This window comes from Pseudochaenichthys georgianus, chromosome 24 (assembly GCF_902827115.2).
Source record: "Pseudochaenichthys georgianus chromosome 24, fPseGeo1.2, whole genome shotgun sequence".
NCBI lineage: Eukaryota > Metazoa > Chordata > Actinopteri > Perciformes > Channichthyidae > Pseudochaenichthys > Pseudochaenichthys georgianus.
The window spans coordinates 5929135-5952204 of record NC_047526.1 but is presented as its reverse complement, the minus strand read 5'-3'; the positions used below and the strand labels follow the sequence as shown (position 1 = coordinate 5952204).

The following is a 23070-nucleotide window of genomic DNA, read 5'->3' as shown; positions in this document are numbered from 1 at the left end:
TTTAATCAAAGCCCTGAAGGAAATAAAACAATTTAACAGCAATTGGAACACAAGAACCACACATCCAAAAGTATTTGGCTGTGAAATATAGAGAGAATGAAACATCCATATAAATGACAGAACAGATATAAACAACAGCAAATAAAAACAATTAACAGTCACTATTCATAAAATACATTATATCTGAAAAATATATTGATGAAGTGACACTGCAGAACATCATGTGAGTCAATGGGCAAGTCCGTTTAGGAAACACATGATGTACACAACTTCTTTGTGGGTATAGCACAGATGTACTTGTTGCAGTTGCTGCATGTAGTCTGTGTCTTGGAGTCCTTTGAGGGGCCACAGACCTCACAGCGCTTCCTTTTGCCGGCACAGGGTGCAATCTAGAACAGTACAATATGTATTAGTTCAGAAAATGTTTTCACCACATCTCCTAACACTGGAAAAAACACACACACACACACACCTCCCCCCCCCCCACACACACACACACACACACACACACACACACACACACACACACACACACACACACACACACACAGGTTGTGGTTGTGTTGGCCGTGCAGGTGTAGCAGCAGGAGTTGCCACCATCTTCCTCAATATAGCAACAGAGGCTGGGTTCCTGGCATGTGGTGTCTTCGCTGCATGTGAGGCCAGTGCCTTGCCAAGCTCCTCCAGAAGCGTCTTCTTTGGAGCTTCTTTTGGTTCCATTCTGGGTTTATTGCCATCCAAAGTGCAAAGGCATTGTAAGCAGAGACATCCAGGATGTTGTAGAATATCACAAGTGGCCACCTCAAGGTCCTTCTAATGTGATGTTATGTCTCTGTTTAGTCCCTCTAAAACATCTGTCATGGCAGAGCTCAGGTAAGGCAAGTTTTGTAGACAGAGAGCGTTGATCGATTATTTGGCTATTTATTTACATTAATGTGTATGTTGCCGTTTATTGTGCACCCACTGAAAAACTGTCCAGCATCAGTAGCATGGCTTAACGTGGTAACGAGGTTACTTGTATAGGTTGAGGTTGTTCTAGGCTGTTGCTTGGCGTGGCGAGAATATTGCTCCACTTTCTCCGGTCCCCGAGATTTGGCTTCCAGTAGCTCTGGAGAGAGCTTTCGCACCTGTGGCTATTAACGCAGCGTGTGTTGAAGCTTGCCGGCGGGCGTGTCTGAAAGTCGACCAACAACCAAGCTTCAAAAGTTGAGAAACTTTTGAAGCGAGCAACGCGAAGCGACGGAGCCACAATGCAGTTCGGCAAAGAGTGACGTCACCCCATTCAAAGAGAATGGGCAGAAGCGTTGAAGCTTCAACGCACGCCACCGTGTGGACGGGCCGTAACGGTCATCGTGTCTCTGCTTTGTTTCAAGACCCGCATCAGAAAGCTTTTGAATGGTGGCACTTCTCCAGTTGGTCTACCTGCTCTTCACGCAGCTCTGCATGTCGTCTTTAGGTGCTTTTTTTTCTGGAGATAGGCTCTCCTCAATCCACTCCTCCATAGTAAGGCCCCCCCGGAAGTCGAAGTTAATCTTAAATGTTTCCATGTTTAAGCTTTGTTAGTTAGTTAGTCTCGTAACGGACGTAATGTAACAGTTGTAACGGTTGTAGCTTTTCTCAAACGCGGAGGGATACATGACTTTTGAAAAGTAACTACAATTCTAGCCGTGATATACGCTCATTATATCACGGCTAAGAAGCAATCAGATTGCTTGATTCAACTTGTCCTTTTTGCAATGTGTTGTATTATTAAGTAATATCATACATTAACCCCATTATAGCAGATGCCACATTGAATGGATGAACACATTTATGCATCAATAATTAAAACGGAGTATTTCTAAATATACTTATATAATAATAATACATTATATTTATAGCTCTTTTCTACAACTCAAAGATGCTTTACAGTATGAGGGAGGGTAGACAAACAATGACAGGCAAACAAAATAAAGTAAACAGAAAAGGCAGTCAAGAGGAAGTTGATTGAGAGGGGGGGGGGGGCTTATGGGTAGACAGAGTTGAAGAGATGGGTTTTGAGGAGGGACTGAAAGACTGTGAGGGACTCAGAGTCACGGAGATCTTGGGGGAGGGAATTCCAGAGCCTAGGAGCTGCCACTGAGAAGGCTCTGTCCCCAAAGCTGCAGAGTGTGGATGTGGGAGTGGATAGGAGTCCGGCTGCGGTGGAGGACGGGCTCCAAGGACGGGATGCAGCATCTTCTACAGAAAGCAGTTCCCAACTCCAAATGTTTTGAGCGATGTTCGCTACTTGAGCTGGGAATCGTGCACAGTGCACACGGATGCCGGGTAAAAATAAAGAAACTCAGGCAGGACTATAACAAAATTAAAGACCACAATAATAAGAGTGGTAACGATTTTCTATTGTTATTATATATATATATTGCCACTGTTTTTTAATACTGACACCTAACTTGCACTAAGGCGTGTCTGCTGCTACTGTATATATATTGCCACTGTTACATTGTTTTGAAACTACTTACACTTTATTTTACATTTCACACTGTTATTTAACTTCAATTTACATGCATACGACACACCTGGAACAGCATGATGCCGTTATTGTTATGTCTTGACTGCGCAATAAAACAAACAAACTGGCGAAGCTTTATTTATTGTGTCCCACCCCAAATTTTCAAAATAGAAGAATGTGAGAGCAGACAGGTGTCGGTGGTTGAATTTATCAGAAACACAAGTCTTACACACATAAACACAAGTAATGTATCATGTCATTTGTTTTAGATAAATAAGGGAAAAACACCAAACAAGGGTTGATGTCCTTTTCCAAAATCAGCCTGAGGGGGTAATATATAATAAATACATAAAGATAAAGTCCATTGTTATAATGGGGTATTTTATTTGTAAATTACCCTTATGAACTCCATCATGTCTGAGGTCGGAAAGTAAACAAACGCCTCACACAGCGGATGGGCTTTATACCCCCTCCCCCCCCCCGTGTAGTTCTTCTTCTCTCGTTTTTTTGTTGTACTCGCCGTGAAGTGGTTTTGCGCATAGACATATAAAGAGTAGACGCCGCATCGACCGCTGCTGCCTATTGGCGCTGACGAGCCGTGGGGCCGCCATCTTGGACCGGTCACCCGCTCCACTCAGTGTAATCTGTCTGGCAGGCGCAATGAAGTGTCAGCGCATTTTATCAATCATAACTCGCTGAATACAAAACTGATTTTCACGGGGGGGGGTTTTCTGCAAACGTCATATATGTAGGCATGATACCGGACACATGATTCGGCGTATTTTAATATTCATAGTAGGCTTAACAGCAATAGAATATTCTGGTATTTGATAGCCTATGTTATGTATGATAGGTATTTTGCAAAAGACACACGATATATAATATATACACACACACACATAAAAAACCACTAATGGTCTATATATGATAGAGAAGCATATTGTGTAGGCCTATACTCAGCTATTTTAATAAGTTGAAAAATGAAGAAACAATAATACATTATACATAGACAGAAGTTATATATCAGTAAAAATGAATATCTATGTCATAAAAAATGAAAATGTACTTCTACATCTATATAAAAAATGTAAATGTTCAAGTTAAACACAAGAACATGACACCACCCCGCCCAAACCATATTTACACAAAGTTGCTCATGACACCCGAATGCCCCGTGCATGCGGCTCCTCCAAAGCATGACTGAGAACCTCTTTCTCATATCTTTGTCTTTGGGAAACCATCAAAATAAAAACGGGAGATTTGAGAGTCAACACAAAAACATTTTAAGAAGGAGGTCAAGCTTATTTTCTTCCTTCTTCTTCCTAGATAGATTAGATTAGATTTTAGATTTAGATTAGGACCCTTTGTGTTTCAGGTGACAAAGACTTCGTCAGGTAATAGGCAATGGGAGCCTTCCAATGTCCGTGTAGGCCAACCACCATGAACACAAGAGCCTCAGTAGCAGCATCGGTCTCATTGTTTCCATCACCCATGTCTACAAAAGCAGACATTGACTGGTTATGTGGATTATATTGCACATGTTTTCTGATGGCCATGTCATCCAACATGAGTGAAACACATCCATATTTAGCCTGGTCGTCCTGGCATCTTCTCTCCAGCATATCCAGCATCATCTTGTTCAGGCCAGGCTTGCCATCCACCGAACACAGCCACCTGTAAAAAAATTGAGAAGTAGCTATTTAACGTACTTGCAACCGTAATTTCCAAAAATGAAATTGAACAACATTAAGACTACCTTTTTGTTGTATAAAATGAATATCAACAACAGAACAACATATCTAACCACATGTACAGGTGCCAACAGCATCTGATTGTGTAGCATCCAACCAAGCTTTAAAAACATGTAGTGGTACTAGCTTGGTAATTTTCCATTTTTTTTGCAGACTGTTCCATGTTAGTGGAGCTGCACATCTAAAAGCTTTCTTCCATAAGACAGTCCTAGCACTTGGCACATTTAATAAAACCACATCATGAGATCTCCGGCAATAAGTACTTTCAATTCGCAGAGAGATCAGGGAGCAGATGATCAGTGGTGCCTTGTTTTTACTGAATGATGTGTTTTTTTTATGGGGAATTCAAATATGAGCTTATTATTAGGATTTTCGGAGACTTTGCACACGTTTTCACAAACATGTTCACGCTAGGAGTACTTCCATTCGCTTCGTCTTGATCTGTAGATGTGATTTGATGTGTCGTGTGTCTCCCAACTCCTCTCCAAAGTTCAGATACTATATAAAAATACTAAAAGGTAAATAAAACATTAAACAATGACAAAATAACAACCTGAAAGATATGTATTCTATCTACACATTTCGTAATTATCTAATCTCGTGGCCTTATAAAAGTGTTGGCTAAAGTAACGCAGAATATATATTTTTTTAATTGTAAATAATTAGAAACATTATTTATGTGCACAAGTACACACACATAACAAGCTGGACCGAGTTCCTCCGGCTGCAGTTCCGCAGACGGCCGGTGTGTGGCAGCAGAGCGCTGGGAGCAGAGGGAGGTGAGTAGACGGATATGACTGATGACGGGTGCGACGGAAATACACCCGAACATATCTGGTAGGCCGAACACATCTGGTACTGACACCGGGGCTGCAGTCGGATAGTTTAAAAATCAGCTCCTAAGTTCTAACCCTATCGTCTATTCCTTGACCTCTGAGTGAAACGTCACGGGGTTAAGGGATAGTGGATAGGAGAATTTAAAAGGACTTAGGAGAAGAGACTGCGGTACTTTAGAGAATCCGAATGCACTTTCACTATCCGACGTGTTTATGATGCGCCAGCGGACGTCATTGTGTGCGTCTGCTGCTGTGGGGAAACCATGGAAACCACAGTTTTCTATACAGCGGACTACAACATGGATGCTTAATAAGAACGAGGGACTACTGTAAACTCATCTAGAGACTCTGCACCGTGCTCTGATGCTGCTGCTTTGCTTTATGAACGTGGACAACAGAGAAACATATTCTTCAGGACCAAAGCTTGGAATTGAAATAAAAAGGAAAGTGAAACTGCTCGTCACCTCCGGTGACGAGCAGTTTCACTCCGGTCCACATTAATACAAATGATCCCAATACGTATGATTGTATGAACTAAAGATCTTAAAATCAATACAGATGTATTTATTATAAACGTTAGTCCTTACCATCTATCACTGTGTATATCACCATTCAAACATCTTTTAAAAGTTGAACAAACCCCACACAGCTCAGTGAAGACTGTGAAATGTTGACTTTATTTGATCATTTCAGTAAAAACTAAGGTTCATATTTCTCTTTTTGATTATAATACTGATGAACGTTCAAAACAAAGCACTTTGGCAACTTACCACCTATGTTTTAAAAAGCTTAATAAGCACCGTAACTTTCATGATATCATTTCTCCGTCATAATCGTTTTTTTCCGTGAACGGCCGACTGTTGAGTGACGGCAAATGCTGCGGCTGCAAGGCATTGTGGGGCAGCATTTTCGCTTCTCCTGCCGGTTAGGGAAGTCCAGTGGTTCCTAAGCTAAAGGAGGTTATACAGGAAGTTTGAAACCTCCTTTCCTATCATTCTCATCATTCTAGAGTATTCGAACGGCACTTATCATGGCTGCCACTGAGGGACTTCCGGGTCATTTCACTCCTTTAGGAAGGTTCCTAAGCTAAATGGACTATTCGACTTCAGCCCGGCACTAAAGTACCACTAAAGTACCACGGCACTAAATCCGCCAGGGGGCTAGTGCCAATCACATTCACACCGCAGTACTTTCCCTGAGGCACGATTACGCTGACGTCACTTCGTCTTCTTCTTCTCTGGGTTTACTGGCAGGCCGCAAAACCATAGACATATAAAGATCTTATCATATATCATATATATATAAGATCATATATATCTTTATATGTCTATGCCTACACCGGTGTTGTGTCACATTATGCCTCTCCGTCATGAAATGCCCCCCTTGTCACGGGAACGCGCATTTCTAAATGATACGTTTACGCCTCTAAATGACACGTTTACACCATAGGTTTACACCTTAAAAAGATGTTTAAAACGAAAAGTAAACGTTCAGGGGTTTTATTAATGGTAATATTCAGACTGTGAGTTGTTTAGTGGTAGCTCATAGTCTGATTCTTATGGTTTAACTTTCGCTCCGTATTTGAGATGTCGAAATTCATTCGTCACTTCCTTTTCAGTTTTTGTTTTTTTTAATCTTTTTTTTATCATTATTGTTACGTCCTGTCTGTATAAACGTGCTTTAAAATGTATTGTTTAATTTTACATAGTTGTCATCTGATAATCAAAATATGTTTACAAATGTTACATAGTCTTTGTCAGCATATTATTATATACGCTATGCGTACAAAATAAAAGTGTGACATTCCTGAAACGTGCTCCATTTATTGGTGCCAGTCCTAGAACCATACCCTGAAAAATGCTTGAGGGTGGGATTCATAGAAACCTCTTTTTTGGGGGGGGGGGGCATTTTATGACAGGCCTGGCCATCACGATATGCCCCCCCTTGCTATCTTACAAAATAAAAGTGTGACATTCCTGAAACGTGCTCCATTTATTGGTGCCAGTCCTAGAACCATACCCTGAAAAATGCTTGAGGGTGGGATTCATAGACAGGCCTGGTTTATCATCCGAGTCAGAAATAAAACCAATATGGAGTGAGTGCTAGTCCTGCAATTGTCCATACATTTACATACACAGTAATTAATAATACATGTTGAATGAAATAAAGAAATAAAGTGACATATTATCCATACTAAAATTGTGTACATTATCCAATTGGGGTTGTTTGCGTGGTGCAGACACGTGAATGGAACAAAGTTAGTGACTCCACCACGCAATGCGGTGTTAAGGAGTCGTGCTGGAGTCACACATTCTGGTGAGATCAGGTTTATCACACATAAAATAAACATTTATTTTGAAGATTTATTAGATTTTTATAGGCAAAGTTTAATATAAGAAACCTTGCAGTCTCCCTGTAGCAGCCAAAATCATATAGAAATAAAACGGATAATTAACTTTAAATAATACAGCCGCTGAGGCAAGTTAGCGGATCTTACGCAGGGCAATGGTCATCCAAATCCAGACAAGAACCTCCATTTGTGCATTTTATTCCATTAACAAAGTACAATGAACAGGTTTCCTATATCTCTTCCTTAAGCCTTTCCTATATGGCTTTCCTTTATGTGGCTTGAAACACCCTGCTAAAAAAACCGTTTGCCTACTAGTGCTCTGGCTCCCACCACCCACCTGTCTCCAATATATACAATTACACCAGGTGCTCTAACCACCCAGTGCCCAAAACATGCCTTCAAAATAAAAGCATATAAATTACTTTAACTATGAGACTAACTAAGAATATATTTACAATAAACACTATAAACAGCAAGAAAATAAATGTTAAACTATTAAATAATATTAAGAGATATATAGCTCCAACACTCCCCTTAGCCCAGATCAAGAAAGAATGTAATGCAGGTAATTGCTCCTGTGGGGATTGTCCTGAATAATCCCCACAGGTAAGTCGCTTTGGATAAAAGCGTCTAACAAATGACATGTAATGTAATGTAATAATTATCATATATATGCGCACATGTCTGTCTACTGGATTAATTGTGCGCATTACCAACACAAGCAACTTGCACACGCGCACCCCAGAGCTATTTAATAGAAGAGTTACGACACCGGAAGTCCAAAAACGGTTATCGTCACGTGGTTCATGTAGACGAGGGATCGTTCCCCGGAAGTTCATGGCGGGCAATGTGAATGCATTGATAACAGGAGATAGAACTACGATTTTTGGTAATTATTAGTGAATAAAGGTTTTGATTTGCAATATTTATACAACAAATCGATATGTGTATGTATTTACATCAATAGTTTTAAAAAATAAAATCGAATTTGCTAATATTAAGTGATAATATTAGGATTAGTGTGAACAACTAGTTTACATGTTACTAACAGTGCCTTGGTTAACGAGCCTGTTGTTTATTTATAGCTTTGAATTCTTTCAAACCAATATTATCTTCTTAAACTTATATGGTAGTCAGGAGGATCACTTTCTAATGTTTATTGATACATTTAGAGGGAGGGGATCTAAAGTAATGCTTTAAAATTCAGATTGGATTCATTTCTACCATTTTCTTAAATTCATGGTAGTTTCAGTAATCCCCTGGTAATTGAGGACACAAGTTATCTAAATGACTAATGTCATCTTTATGGCTTTCAGAAAGGACAGGAGACCGACAGGATATGATGATGATGTTAAATGTGTTGCTTTAGGAACATCCATTGCAAATACATGGAATTCAATAAACATAGAAGAGCATATCATGCAGTTTGTCGGTGCCTTTTCCTCCGTGTTGTCCTGGTTTGCTGTGCTGCCTCCTAGTCGCTACCATGGTTTGCTGTGCTGCCTCCTAGTCGCCACCATGGTTTGCTGTGCTGCCTGGGGATGCTCAAATCGCTCAGAGAAAGGAGTACGAATGTACGGCTTCCCCACTGACACAGAGCGGAGGAAAAAATGGCTGGCTCAAGTCAGCAGGAGCAATTTCACGACCAACAGCACCAAAATATGTGATTTATATACAAACACTGCATTTGCACTTTTTCACAAAACGAAAACCACACCATTGGGAAAGCTTAATGTTTTGTTTAATACAAAAAAACAGGGAAAGGCTTGAAAAACACTGAGAGTTGAGACTCAGGGTGCAGGGTGAGGGTCTCAGTGCAGGTATTCAGGCTCCATTGAATCCCCCTCTGGTTCTTGTGCTGAGAGAGGGAGTAACAGACAGGAGAAAGGGTTATACACACCTATATAGCACACCTATTGCCTTGGGGAGATAACATGTTTACTTATATAAAACAGTAGTATTAAACGTACCTTGTGTTTTCACTCTCACTTAAGTCCCTCTCCCTTTGCCATCAATCCAGAATCAGCTGGGCTGCAACATTATACAGACAGGTAATACTCAACAGAATCACAAGGACACAATATGGCTCTGCTAAAAACACTCACTCTTACACGCACCAAAGTTATATTTATCTAATATTTAACTCCCTCCACCCCCGCATACAATCCCGTTTGGAAGCCCCTCTTCTCTAATTCAACATGTTGGACGAAATGACATAGAGAGAACGGAATTTACAATTAAAAGGCTGTTCAACGTGTGTTGCTAACTTGCTTTGGTATGCTAGCTTGATCTGTTATCTGTAAACGTTCCCTAAATCTACTAATTTAGGGATAATCCACTGACATCCTTTAATACACATGTTCATTTGAATCAGATGTACTGATAATATCCGCAATATACATCTTTAAACTTCTTCTTACCTTTAAAAGTCCGTCACGAACGGTGTATTATGCTGCAACTCCACAGCTCTGCCAGCCTTGGCGCTAACTTCCGGGGAACGATTGAGAGGCTCCACGATCCGCCATTGCTGTAAAAAAGTGGTCCATTGGAGTGAACGGAGATGTCGTAACTCTTCTATTAAATGGCTCTGGCGCACCCCACTCGTTCCCGCGTCCCACAGTCATTAGTGACGGCGCGAAAACCAATTTGCGGGACAGCCGACAGTTACACCGTGAAGCTTGCTCTGGTAAAATGGAAAACAATGTGTACCAAACCATTGTCGATTACAAGTGTAAAGGCCAGTATCCGCTAGACAGCACAAAGACATATAAAAAGGAAATAAGAAGAAAGGCTTGCACTTATGTCCTGGATGGTGAGTTTTTGATTGATTGTTTAAGTAACCTATTCATAGACACCCCACAAACTTTTGTAAGTCAATATACAGATTGTATAACTGTCATTTATTTGATGTCAACGAATATTACAATTTATGTTAAAGATGGAGCCCTGTATTACATGAAGCCACCAAGACCAAAGTGGTCAGAGGCGCGGAGGAGGCAAACGCGATCTTTCGAGATTTCCACGATAGCGCCACAGGTGCTCATACAGGCCAACACAGGACCAGAGACGCCATGTCGAAACGATTCTTTTGGCCTGGGATGTCTTTCGGACATACATAAATGGGTAAGCACTGCAACTGCTGATAAGCAAGCTGTTCACTTTTTATAGCTTCAGCTTATCGCAGATAAAGTTATATACCCTGCCTATTTGCATTTAAGTTTATGTATTATTTCCTTAAATTACAGAAATGTAAGAACCTGTTCTATTTGGTCCGGTCCTGTGTGAACTGACAGAAAAAGGTATTCAGATAGTTAACCTGTGCTGTGTATGTGTTTTGAACAGGTGTCAGAATGTGCAGTGTGCCAGGCAGCTGCTCATCCTATAAAACAGGAGGTGGAATATACCCCAATAAAGGCAATAGTTTTTTACCACATTCTCAAAATCAATGTCTGTTGTTGTATCACAAAACAAATTTACCTCACATATATCACATCCATCTCAGCAGATAATGTAGAAAGGAAGAAAGCTCTGATTGATTTAAGCAGAATTATTTTCCCTACACAACATGCTCACAAACATTATATCCAGAATAAAATGTATAATTATTATTTGTCCTTTTTTTCAAGGTTGAACATCCATTTGAGCTCATTGGCATGGACTTGATTGGCAGGTTAAAAACTACCAATAGTGGGAATGTTTACATTTGCGTTATGGTAGACTACCTCACCAAATGGCCGCAAGCATATCCTCTGAAAACCAAAACAGCAACTGAGGTGACAGAATGTATTGTGAAGTTTTTCCATCAGTTTGAGGTGCCAAAAAGAATCCTGACTGACCAAGGAAGAGAGTTTGTCAATGCGGTAATTTTGAAAATGGTTTAAACATTTTTTGCAAAAATATTTTATATTTTATTTTGTGTTTTCATCTATATAAAACGTTATACAATGTTCTTTATATTTACAGATCAACAAGAATGTATGTGCCAAGATGGGGATTCAGAGAAGTCTCTGTTCGCCCTATCACCCTCAAACCAATGGGCTGGTAGAGAGGATGAACGGCACCATACAAAGGTGAGGCAAATGCCAGTCGGACCATATATATATATATATATACAGTATATATAATGCCTATTATCAGTACAAATTCAGTTTTGTTTATTTAGAGCTCTCAGGAAGCTGGTGGCAGACAAACCAGAAGACTGGGATGAGTACCTAGATGCAGTCATGTTTGGCTTGAGAACAAAAAAGCAGATGACAACTAAGTTCTCACCATACTTTCTGATGTTTGGCCGAGAGGCTCGGTATCCAACCGAGGTGCCAGAACACTTCATGGTTGGTAAACACGTCTCAATATAACTTAAGGTATATCAAGTTAATGTTGAAAACATTTAATGAAGGAATATCAAAACATTTATTCACAGGTAGACAGCAGTGTTGAGGATGTTGTGGCTGAGGAAAAGGTTTCCCAGGGCGTTAAAAACCTTGAGGAAATCAAGGACATTCTCCATGGCAATATTTCCAAGCAGGAAAAAAGCACCAGGGAGCGCTTGACAAAGGGCATTCCTAAATGCCACTTCAGAGTAGGTGACCAGGTGTGGCGACAGAATGTGCGGAGCCAACAAAGAAAAGGTGGCAAGCTTGAGGCAAACTTCCTTGGCCCTTTCCAAATTACAGCACTAGAGGGGAAAAGTGCTGATCTGCTATCGGAGGATGGTAAAGTTTTTTAAAAAATCAATGTGGATCATTTGAAAATATGCAAAGCACAGCTGCCCCGAATCCCTCACCAAATTAAAAAAACAGCAACAACAGCAGCACCCTCCACATCACCAGCCTACATGGAAGCTCCATCAGCGCCAGCCCCACCTGCTGCCCCATCAGCCCCACCTGCTGCTCCATCAGCCTCACCTGCTGCCCCATCAGTCCCACCTGCTGCTCCATCGGCCCCACCTACTGCTCCATCAGCCTCACCTGCTGCTCCATCAGCCTCACCTGCTGCCCCATCAGCCCCACCTGCTGCCCCATCGGCCCCACCTGCTGCCCCATCAGCCCCACCTGCTGCTCCATCGGCCCCACCTGCTGCCCCATCAGTCCCACCTGCTGCCCCATCAGCCCCACCTGCTGCCCCATCAGCCCCACCTGCTGCTCCATCAGCCTCACCTGCTGCCCCATCAGCCCCACCTGCTGCTCCATCAGCCCACCTGCTGCTCCATCAGCCCCACCTGCTGCCCCATCAGTCCCACCTGCTGCCCCATCAGCCTCACCCGCTGCTCCATCAGCCCCACCCGCTGCTCCATCAGCCCCACCCGCTGCTCCATCGGCCTCACCCGCTGCCCCATCGGCCTCACCCGCTGCCCCATCGGTCCCACCCGCTGCTCCATCGGCCCCACCCGCTGCTCCATCGGCCTCACCCGCTGCCCCATCGGCCCCACCCGCTGCTCCATCGGCCCCACCCGCTGCCCCATCAGTCCCACCCGCTGCCCCATCAGCCTCACCTGCTGCTCCATCAGCCCCACCTGCTGCTCCATCGGCCCCACCTTCTGCTCCATCAGCCTCACCTGCTGCCCCATCAGCCCCACCTGCTGCTCCATCAGCCTCACCTGCTGCTCCATCAGCCTCACCTGCTGCCCCATCAGTCCCACCTGCTGCTCCATCAGCCTCACTTGCTGCCCCATCGGCCCCACCTGCTGCTCCATCGGCCCCACCTGCTGCCCCATCAGTCCCACCTGCTGCCCCATCAGCCTCACCTGCTGCTCCATCAGCCCCACCTGCTGCTCCATCAGCCCCACCTGCTGCTCCATCGGCCCCACCTGCTGCTCCATCAGCCTCACCTGCTGCCCCATCAGCCCCACCTGCTGCTCCATCAGTCCCACCTGCTGCTCCATCGGCCTCACCTGCTGCCCCATCGGCCCCACCTGCTGCTCCATCGGCCCCACCTGCTGCCCCATCAGCCCCACCTGCTGCCCCATCAGCCTCACCTGCTGCCCCATCGGCCCCACCTGCTGCTCCATCGGCCCCACCTGCTGCTCCATCGGCCCCACCTGCTGCTCCATCAGCCCCACCTGCTGCTCCATCAGCCCCACCTGCTGCTCCATCGGCCCCACCTGCTGCTCCATCAGCCTCACCTGCTGCCCCATCAGCCCCACCTGCTGCCCCATCAGCCCCACCTGCTGCTCCATCAGCCTCACCTGCTGCCCCATCAGTCCCACCTGCTGCTCCATCAGCCCCACCTGCTGCCCCATCAGCCCCACCTGCTGCTCCATCAGCCCCACCTGCTGCTCCATCAGCCTCACTTGCTGCCCCATCGGCCCCACCTGCTGCTCCATCAGCCTCACTTGCTGCCCCATCGGCCCCACCTGCTGCTCCATCAGCCCCACCTGCTGCCCCATCGGCCCCACCTGCTGCTCCAATAAATACTGTCACTCTAACTGACACATGTAGGTGTTTTGATATTGAGTGTTACATTTGAATAGTAATTATGTAAACATGAACTAATTCTTTAACTATATCATGGTTGGTGCATTAATGTATTTGTTTCAGATGTGCAGGAGGCATGGGCTGGGAAGGATGTACACGTCCTGCTTTCAAAAATAGGGCCATACAAACTTTTTTTTTGGGACATCACAAACACTGGTCCAAACAAGGAGCTGGAGAGTGAGGTATTGCTTTGTCACATTATAATTTATATTTTTATATTTTATATAATTCCGTTCCCTAATGGGCAATATTTGTTTTAATGAAAGTCACAAAACATTGCATTACAGGTTTATTGACTTAAATCATAAAAGGAAATTCAGTGACGTTACAACAATGTAGTTGATAGTATTACAGTAAACATGCCTCTTTTTCATACATTGTGATCATTTTTCTCAAAGGTGATCAACGCCTACCTTACTCTCATTGTAAGAAAATTCAACCAGCGCGATGACGGTCAAGCAGCTGTGATTGACAGCTACGCTATGACCGCCATCTGGAAACACACATTTGGAAGAATCCGGGTATGTACATGATTGGAATGACTTTGCATTTGTAAATGTTGCAAATGTGCATTTTTCAACAGGAATGTAATACTTTTGCAACGACTCTCAGGTTGATCCAATGGCACACACAGTCATCGTGGGAATGGTGAACGAGAACCATCACTGGATGTTGGTGGTGAGAATAGGAGCATATTTTAAGCTCCAATCTGTATCTATAGTGCTGTATACACCATATATAATTAGTGATTTGCAAGATAACCGGGCCACACATACATGCTGTCACTCATTATTGATAACATCTAAACAATACCCTACATCGTACCTGCCTAATGTATGGTTCCTGCCTAATGCATGTTGTGTTTCCATGTGAATAATAAAAGGTAATGTACCCCCATGAGAAGAAAACCCTCTTCTTGGATCCACTTGGAGAAGGGAAAGGCAAAATGAGGGTGTGCCTACAGTCTACAAGGTACATTTGATACAGTGTAGTTCCGGTGTTGTATGAGTTTTTTGACAATGATGTGCTGCATCTTGACACATGTACTATCTACATACCGTAGAGCCTTTATGAGGATGAAAGGCTGCAAGGTGTCAAGGTGGACATGCAGCACCCTCCCGCATAATGGCCAACAAGACAGCACATCCTGTGGTGTCCTGGCCTTAAAAGTGAGTGTGAAATGCATTTAGCCAAACATTACTCTCAAACTCAAATTCAGTAGCAATTAGACTGAATATCTTGACTTGCTTTTATACATCTTGATCAAAGATGTATTGAATTGTGTCAAACTACACATATACAACAAAATCTGTTGGGTCATGTGTAGTGCTGCGTACCTGGACTCACATTCAGGTTCAGGTCCGGACTCAAGTCCAGAGGTTCAGGTTCAGGTCCGGACTCATAAGTCCGGACCTGAACCCATGTCTTGTGTCAAGTTGTGTGAGTAACTAAAGTGAACTTATTGTGAGCTAATTATCAATTGAAAATTAACTCATAATCAACTCAAATTCAAACTCATCAGGTTTATTGTGCTCCCTTCCAACTTGTGTCCACATTTCTCTACAAAGTACAAATGTGCCACTTAGTCTACAAATGACTTATGACAGCAACTACAGTGAACTACTACAAAGGCCAAACATTTATTTCATTTACCAAACTAAAGTAACCAAACAGTCCCTGAGCTGACTGAGCCTCAATCCCTAAAGCTTTGCTGAAAGGTAGAGTGTAGAGTAGACCAGTGTTGGGAAAGTTCACTTTCTACATGAACTAGTTCAGTTCACAGTTCACACATTTTAAAATGAACTAGTTCAGTTCATAGTTCATAATTCAAAATGTTGAAGTTCATGGTTTCAAAAATGAACTAATTTATAGTTCATAGTTATTTTTTCAATACGTTGCTGCGAACTATTATTTGTCTCCTGTACGATGTTAATGGGCCATTTCAATTTTTACAATATCCTCAGAGGCCCGTACAAGTTATTGACCTCTGCTTAAAAAAACTAAAATCACAGCTCATTCATTTCAGTCTGTGCAAAGAAAAAGCAACCTCTTCATCCAGATATCTCACCATGACTCGCGTATGCATGCATATAGTATGCATATAGTATTTTATACCTGTTTACTTTATTCTCTTATTTTTTTATAACTATAATGATCATATAAAGATGTGCCTTTACCTCACTGGTTGGAGAAAAAGCTTCTTATATTCGTTAGCATAGCTAGCTAACCAGATGCTAATAACAACAAAGTTATTGACTGTATGACAGATGAGCAGATCGCCACTGGGCTTTCAACTAAAGACACAGACACGCAGAAACTGCGGCATGTGTATGGACTTATCGGTACTGCAATTTCTGAAGTGCTGGAGTGGCGTTCTGGTGCTCTCCGTCAGAACTGGACCCTGTCAGTGGAGACATATACCACGTGATGACACGTTAGGCTCGTGTTGTGTTCAAGGACCCTGACCTTGGCCAGGAAAAACAGGCACTCGCTTGTTTAATTTTTTTGCGGTCTAGATTTCTTTCATTTTTTTATTTTTTGCGTACGTGTTTATAAATTACCTCGAGGGCCGTACCACATTGTCTCTCGGGCCGTATACGGCCGGAGGTTCCCCACCCCTGCCGTAGAGTCTCACTCTGAGCGAGTGCTGCTGCAGCTGCTCTCGGCTTCGTCCATACTAATTCATTCATTCATTCAATGCTCGCCGGTTCCGCGGTTCCACATTGTTTGTTGTGAGGAGTCTGATATATTTAGTATATTTATATTTTAGTGCGACAGCCAGGGGTGACAGGCGCGTACGCGTCACAGGCAGCTTGCTGTTGCCAGATTGGGTGGTTTTCCGCATTATTTTGAAGCCTGTTTACGGTGTGTTTTAACTGGGTTTTCGGCTGAAAGGCATATGAAATCTGGCACACTTTTGAACGCCGTTATAATACAGTGCTGAGAATGAACGCACTTTTGAACGCCGTTATACAGCGCTGAGAATGAACGCGTTCTCAATTACGTTAATCTAGCGGAAATACAGTACGTTCAGTTCACGTTCACCCAAAATATGAACGCGTTCATGAACGATCGTTCATTGAACGCGTTCAGGTACATCACTGGAGTAGACTATACGCATTACACTGTTACACACCTACTATACAGGCTACACTGTAGTGGCTGTACAGTCAGAGTGTACTGTACACCATGTCTTTTCTACAACTCTACATGTGTACATTATACAGTACATACTACACACATAGTGATGTACATACTGTTAGAAATTAAAATCAATGTTGATATGGCGTAATTTTGAATTAAATACACTATTTAATTTAAATCAGTTTTATTCTGAAAAATCCGGAAGTTCACACTATTGACTTAATACTTTTATTCTGAAAATTCCTCACTTCCGGTTAGCATTAGCATGTGGCGAAATGCTACGTTTTCAAACCGTGAATCGAAGGTGAAATGACATGTGATGTTGTACACTGAGCACACTGGGATTAGCACTCATTTATTGACGCTGAATAACGTTTATCAGGGAATGTTTAAATAACCACAGACACCAGAATATACGTAAGTGCTAGTTTTTTTGCGAGTCCAAGTACCGGTTCCCGACGTTCCGGTTTTAACCGGACTTGAACCGAAACTTTTTACAAGTCCAGTACCGGTTCGGTGTACCGGTACGCAGCACTAGTCATGTGTCTGTATTCCATTTGAGGGTGAAATCATAGACCATGCAGTCCAGATACTAATCAGAGTTCTCTTCAGTTTGCAGAGAAGACTTTACTGGGGGAGGCAATTGACTTTGAAACCTCACAGAAGGCAGTGCACGAGCTGAGGCTGGACATTGCTACTTCTCTCCTCAGAGAATCTGGTTTGTTACCTTTTCTCAACATTGTCAATGACTTCATGTAGTTACTTTTATTAATTGTATCTCATAAGCAGTGGCGAGCCGTCAGGGCCCTCTAGGCCCTCTGTGAGGGCCTAAGATATTCTAAAAAATAATATTTGAAAACATTAAAAAAAAAACATTTGTTTTTTAAATATTATTTTTTATATTTTGTTGTTGTTACATTTTTCATTAATTTTACCAAAATAACTTGATTTAATTGTATTTAAAATAATATTTCCAAAGAAATAAATCTTTCGAATCTGCCTGTTCAGTTTCTGTTGGAATGTGAAGGGTTAAATGCCGTCTCTGCGAGTTACTGTGAAGACGGGAGAGCTTGGTCCCTCTCTACATTCACAGAGGGCCAGCTATAGTAACTCAACGAGAGAGTAATGTCAAATGACAGTACAATTGACCAATCATATCTTCCCTCTAAATGGGCGGGCTTTATTTTCACGGACTTTATGACAGGTTCCGCCCGCTGTGAGGTCTATGCAAGTGGTGCAGTAACGCGTCCTAAAACCCAGAAGTAAGCTTCGCTCGGATTCCCTCGACAGAAAGCAGTGGGATTTCTCCACAGGATTTTGGAAAATAGCTCGAAATAAGGTCTGTGGAAAACGAACCTGTTAGATAAATGCACGTTGTGTTCAGCCGGATAATATCCACATGTCTATCCTACTTTTTTTGATTCATAAATCTAATCGATAGATTTATGATTAGCATAAGTTCGTTCATGATGGCTCACTTCAGTGATAGTGATGACATCGTTGCGAAATTATTAACCGAGTCATTTTCAAGATTGAGTTACAATGATAAACTGGAGTGGCAAAGGATCAGCTGCATGACCCGCAAGTGCTTCATCCAAAAGGACAGGATGGACTTTGTGTTTCAGTGATTTGATCATCAAAGGTAGGCCCAAGTCATTTTCAATGCGGGCCGCTGTGCCGACTTAATTCATTTGTAATTGTTACTTGGCTGTGGGTGCCCTGTCATGATAGGTGTTTATATAAATGGTGTTGTTTTGTGTGGTAGAGGGTCGCTGTCATTGATGCGTTTTGCACCCCGGACCACTGTTTTGATATTCCGCTGAAGTATACGTTGAGACGTAATATCTCTTCTTTTTTTTCGAGGGAAGGGGGGGTCAGAGGGCCTAGGTATAAAAGTCACGGCTCGCCACTGCTCATAAGTATGCATCAATAACCTAGTATATTAATAATGTGCCATGCAAATTGTTGTATTGTATCACTGCTTGGACCATTGGTACTGTTGGGTTAATGTTGACCAGGGACATTATCAGGGTTTTAAAAGCAACACAGTGGCTTAAGTATAGATTAGGGTAATAGTCACTACATACAGTATATTGTGTATCTCAACTCCAAACAGATAACATATGAAGCATCGCAGGCAGGCATCTTCAACTGCAATTTCATATAGGCTACACACGTCACACTCTAACACCCTTTCAATTCTGCGGTTTATTTAAGATGTGAGATTTCCCCATCTTCCTCCTTTCAATGTGCTCATTGGTGTGTATTACTTTTAACTGATATCCTCAGTTAATTTTTACCTTGAACTTATTATAATCAAAGCTGTAAAGCTAATACATGTGATGAACAACAAAAGAACCATGAGAACCAAGCTTAAATTGATGCGTACAGTGCGAAATAAGTTTTGGATGTTTTGTAATGACATTGTGCAGGTTCCCATTCTACAGAGGGAAAGGAGAGTGAAAGAAGGAGCAGATGGCTCCTCTGTGCTCAGATTTAATAATTTAGAAAATCTATGTGTTTGTGTGTGTTTTGCCTTTTCTTCACACAAAATAATAAAAGACCACAACAAATGTGTCCTTATATAATTGACCTTTTAGTCAAAAATTGGAATGGGTCACCTTGACCCCAAATCTGCAATGTGGTTTATCTGAAGATATTGATTACTTTTTGTCTCAACAGATGATCGAAGCAGGCTTTGCTTTTACTGCGGGATGGAAGAGCAGGATGAAGCACATTGGGTAATTTCCTATTGCACATTACAAATAAAGAAAATTAGCAGAAATATGTTTCCAGACTTTATCAACATAACATTTGCGTTGGTAATTGCTACTATATTTGGCATCTTCAGCATTAACTGATAAAGGATTAATGTTTTGCTTGTTTTCCATACATTTTTGTTGAAAATGTATTTCTTTCTCATAACACAACATTTATGTTTTTGAAAGATTTCGATAATTGAAGGAATGGTTAGAATGTTAGTGGGAAATACATTAGAGATATTCTATTATCATAAAAAAAATCCCATAATGCATACCTTACATAACAAGTATTTATTGTTTTCTCAGATTTGCTGTGACATTTGTCAGCGGTGGTACCACCACCAATGTGTACAAAGGCCTCCAGTGGATCAACCGTACTCGTGCCCTGGATGCACATAATGCCCTGAAGGGACGATCATTAACCCACTGTCATTGCAACCAATACAACTATTGTTTGGCCTGTCATTACATTACATTACATGACATTGCATTTAGCTGACGCTTTTATCCAAAGCGACTTACAATAAGTACATTCGACCAGGAGGACACAACCTTGAAGAAAACAGAATCATATAAGAACATCAGGTTTCAAAGAGCCAATCGTTTCAAGTGCTACTCAACTGGCTTTAGATAAGCCAGTCCTTTATTAGTATATAAGTGCTCTGTTAGCAGTTCTTTGTTAGTCATTCTATCGCTCGAGGTGGAGTCGAAAGAGATGAGTTTTCAGTCTGCGCCGGAAGGTGTGTAAGCTTTCTGCTGTCCTGATTTCAATGGGGAGCTCATTACAATGCCCCCCCACCCCAAAAGATGTTTCTATGAATCCCACCCTCAAGCATTTTTCAGGGTATGGTTCTAGGACTGGCACCAATAAATGGAGCACGTTTCAGGAATGTCACACTTTTATTTTGTAAGATAGCAAGGGGGGGGCATATCGTGATGGCCAGGCCTGTCATAAAATGCCCCCCCCCCAAAAAGAGGTTTCTATGAATCCCACCCTCAAGCATTTTTCAGGGTATGGTTCTAGGACTGGCACCAATAAATGGAGCAGGTTTCATGAATGTCACACTTTTATTTTGTACGCATAGCGTATATAATAATATGCTGACAAAGACTATGTAACATTTGTAAACATATTTTGATTATCAGATGACAACTATGTAAAATTAAACAATACATTTTAAAGCACGTTTATACAGACAGGACGTAACAATAATGATAAAAAAAAGATTAAAAAAAACAAAAACTGAAAAGGAAGTGACGAATGAATTTCGACATCTCAAATAGGGAGCGAAAGTTAAACCATAAGAATCAGACTATGAGCTACCACTAAACAACTCACAGTCTGAATATTACCATTAATAAAACCCCTGAACGTTTACTTTTCGTTTTAAACATCTTTTTAAGGTGTAAACCTATGGTGTAAACGTGTCATTTAGAGGCGTAAACGTATCATTTAGAAATGCGCGTTCCCGTGACAAGGGGGGCATTTCATGACGGGGAGGCATAATGTGACACAACACCGGCACTAAAGTACCGCAAGTCCTGCGGTGTGAAAGCGGCTAATGGAGAGGCAAGAGGACGCTGACTTGGGAGCAAAAAGCATTGCTTTGGTTTTCTTACTGTTCAAAAGCAGTTTGGAATCAAGAAGTGCATGCTGCAGCGTGATAAAATCAGATTTTAAATTGGAAACGGCCATATCCAGAGAAGGAGCACATGAATATACAATAGTGTCATCAGCAGTGGCGACTGGTCATTAGGGGCAGGTGGGGCACAGCCCCACCTAGTGTCAGCAGAAAGTATTAAAATAATGATTACAACAAAATGCAAAAAATAAATTAAAAAATATATAAAATATATTTTAAGATCATGTTTAATCATCTCATTCGTCTGTACATTGCTGTTTTAGTCTGTGCTCTTCTAATTAGTGTCTACAGACAGTGTGTGACCATTGAGCTGTTTAGAGCCATGTGGGACAAAACCTGATCCTGCCCCTCCCTCTGACTGTCTAAGTGAACGGTGACTGCAAAAACTACACTGCGCATGCTCAGAGTATTTTCCTATTTAATGTGTGTGGCAAAAAATAATGACCATAGGGGAAAAGTGCTGCCATCCCCACCATACGTCATCTCACATCATTCAGAGCTGATTGGCTGTAAGTACGTGTGCCGCGAAAAGTGTGGTGTGTGAAGAGGAGGAGAGAGAGCTGCAGTGAGGCGTCCTAAAACCAGGAAGTAAGCTGCGCATGGCTTCCCTCCACAAAAAAGCAACGAGATTTCTCCATAGGATTTTAGAAAATAGCTCAAAATAAGATCTGTGGGAAACGTAGCTGTTAGATAAATGTACGTTTTGTTCAGCCGGATAATATCCACATGTCTACCCTACTTTTATCATTTTCGAATCAAAAATCTATTGATTAGATTAGATTTATGATAGACTTTTGAAACTACAAGAACATAAGGAGGACTTTTACAAAAAAGTAATAGAGATTTTTGTCCAGAAGGATAGGCAAATGGACTTCATCTTCAAGTCAAGGTAAGACTGCAATTTTATTGAAAATGGGATCTTACTAAGAGAGAACAATTCAATATTTAAATGATAAAATTACATTTTTGTGGGTATCCTTCTGTTGAACTGTCTGTTTAAAAGTAATTGAAGCATCAGACAAAAAAAGCTTTTGAAAATAATATTATATTTTGATTTAATATATTTGTAAACCTGAAGAGTCAGTGCCAGTGCCTCACCAGCCATGAACCTCTCTGCAGAAGCTTATATTTAGACATCTGAGTTTTTTGTGCCCCACCACTTTTGTACATATAGAAACGCCACTGGTCATCAGCATACATATGATAGGTAGAAAATTGCATCTGATTACAAATATTGTTTACATATAATAAAAAGAGCAAAGGCCCCAAAATAGAGCCCTGTGGAACTCCCTTCTTCAAGGTGACAGGGTCAGAGACAGTACTACCCAATCTGACGCATTGAGTACGGTCGGTTAGATAACTCTGAAACCAGCAAATGGCATTATGACCGAAACGAGACATCAACATAACATTATACATAATGTGGTGATCTACAGTGTCAAATGCTTTGGCTAGGTCAATAAACAATGCAACACATACAGATTTGTTATCCAAAGCAGCCTTAAAGAGCCTGTGACACAAGTTTCCCCCATCATCCAAACCCATCAATTTGAGTAAATATTGTCCCCTTGAAAACCGTTACTGAACTGATTTTGGATATTTGATAACCATTAATCTGCC

The 23070-nt window shown here is 41.8% G+C and overlaps 1 long non-coding RNA gene across 1 annotated transcript; it reads left to right on the top strand.

Annotated features, from left to right (window-relative positions):
- The first annotated feature begins 17839 nt into the window (after positions 1-17839).
- On the top strand, positions 17840-21561 carry LOC117440219 (uncharacterized). Its single transcript, XR_004551236.2, has 3 exons — positions 17840-18687; positions 19728-19786; positions 20114-21561. It is a non-coding gene; the product is annotated as an uncharacterized lncRNA (long non-coding RNA).
- The last annotated feature ends 1509 nt before the right edge of the window (positions 21562-23070 follow it).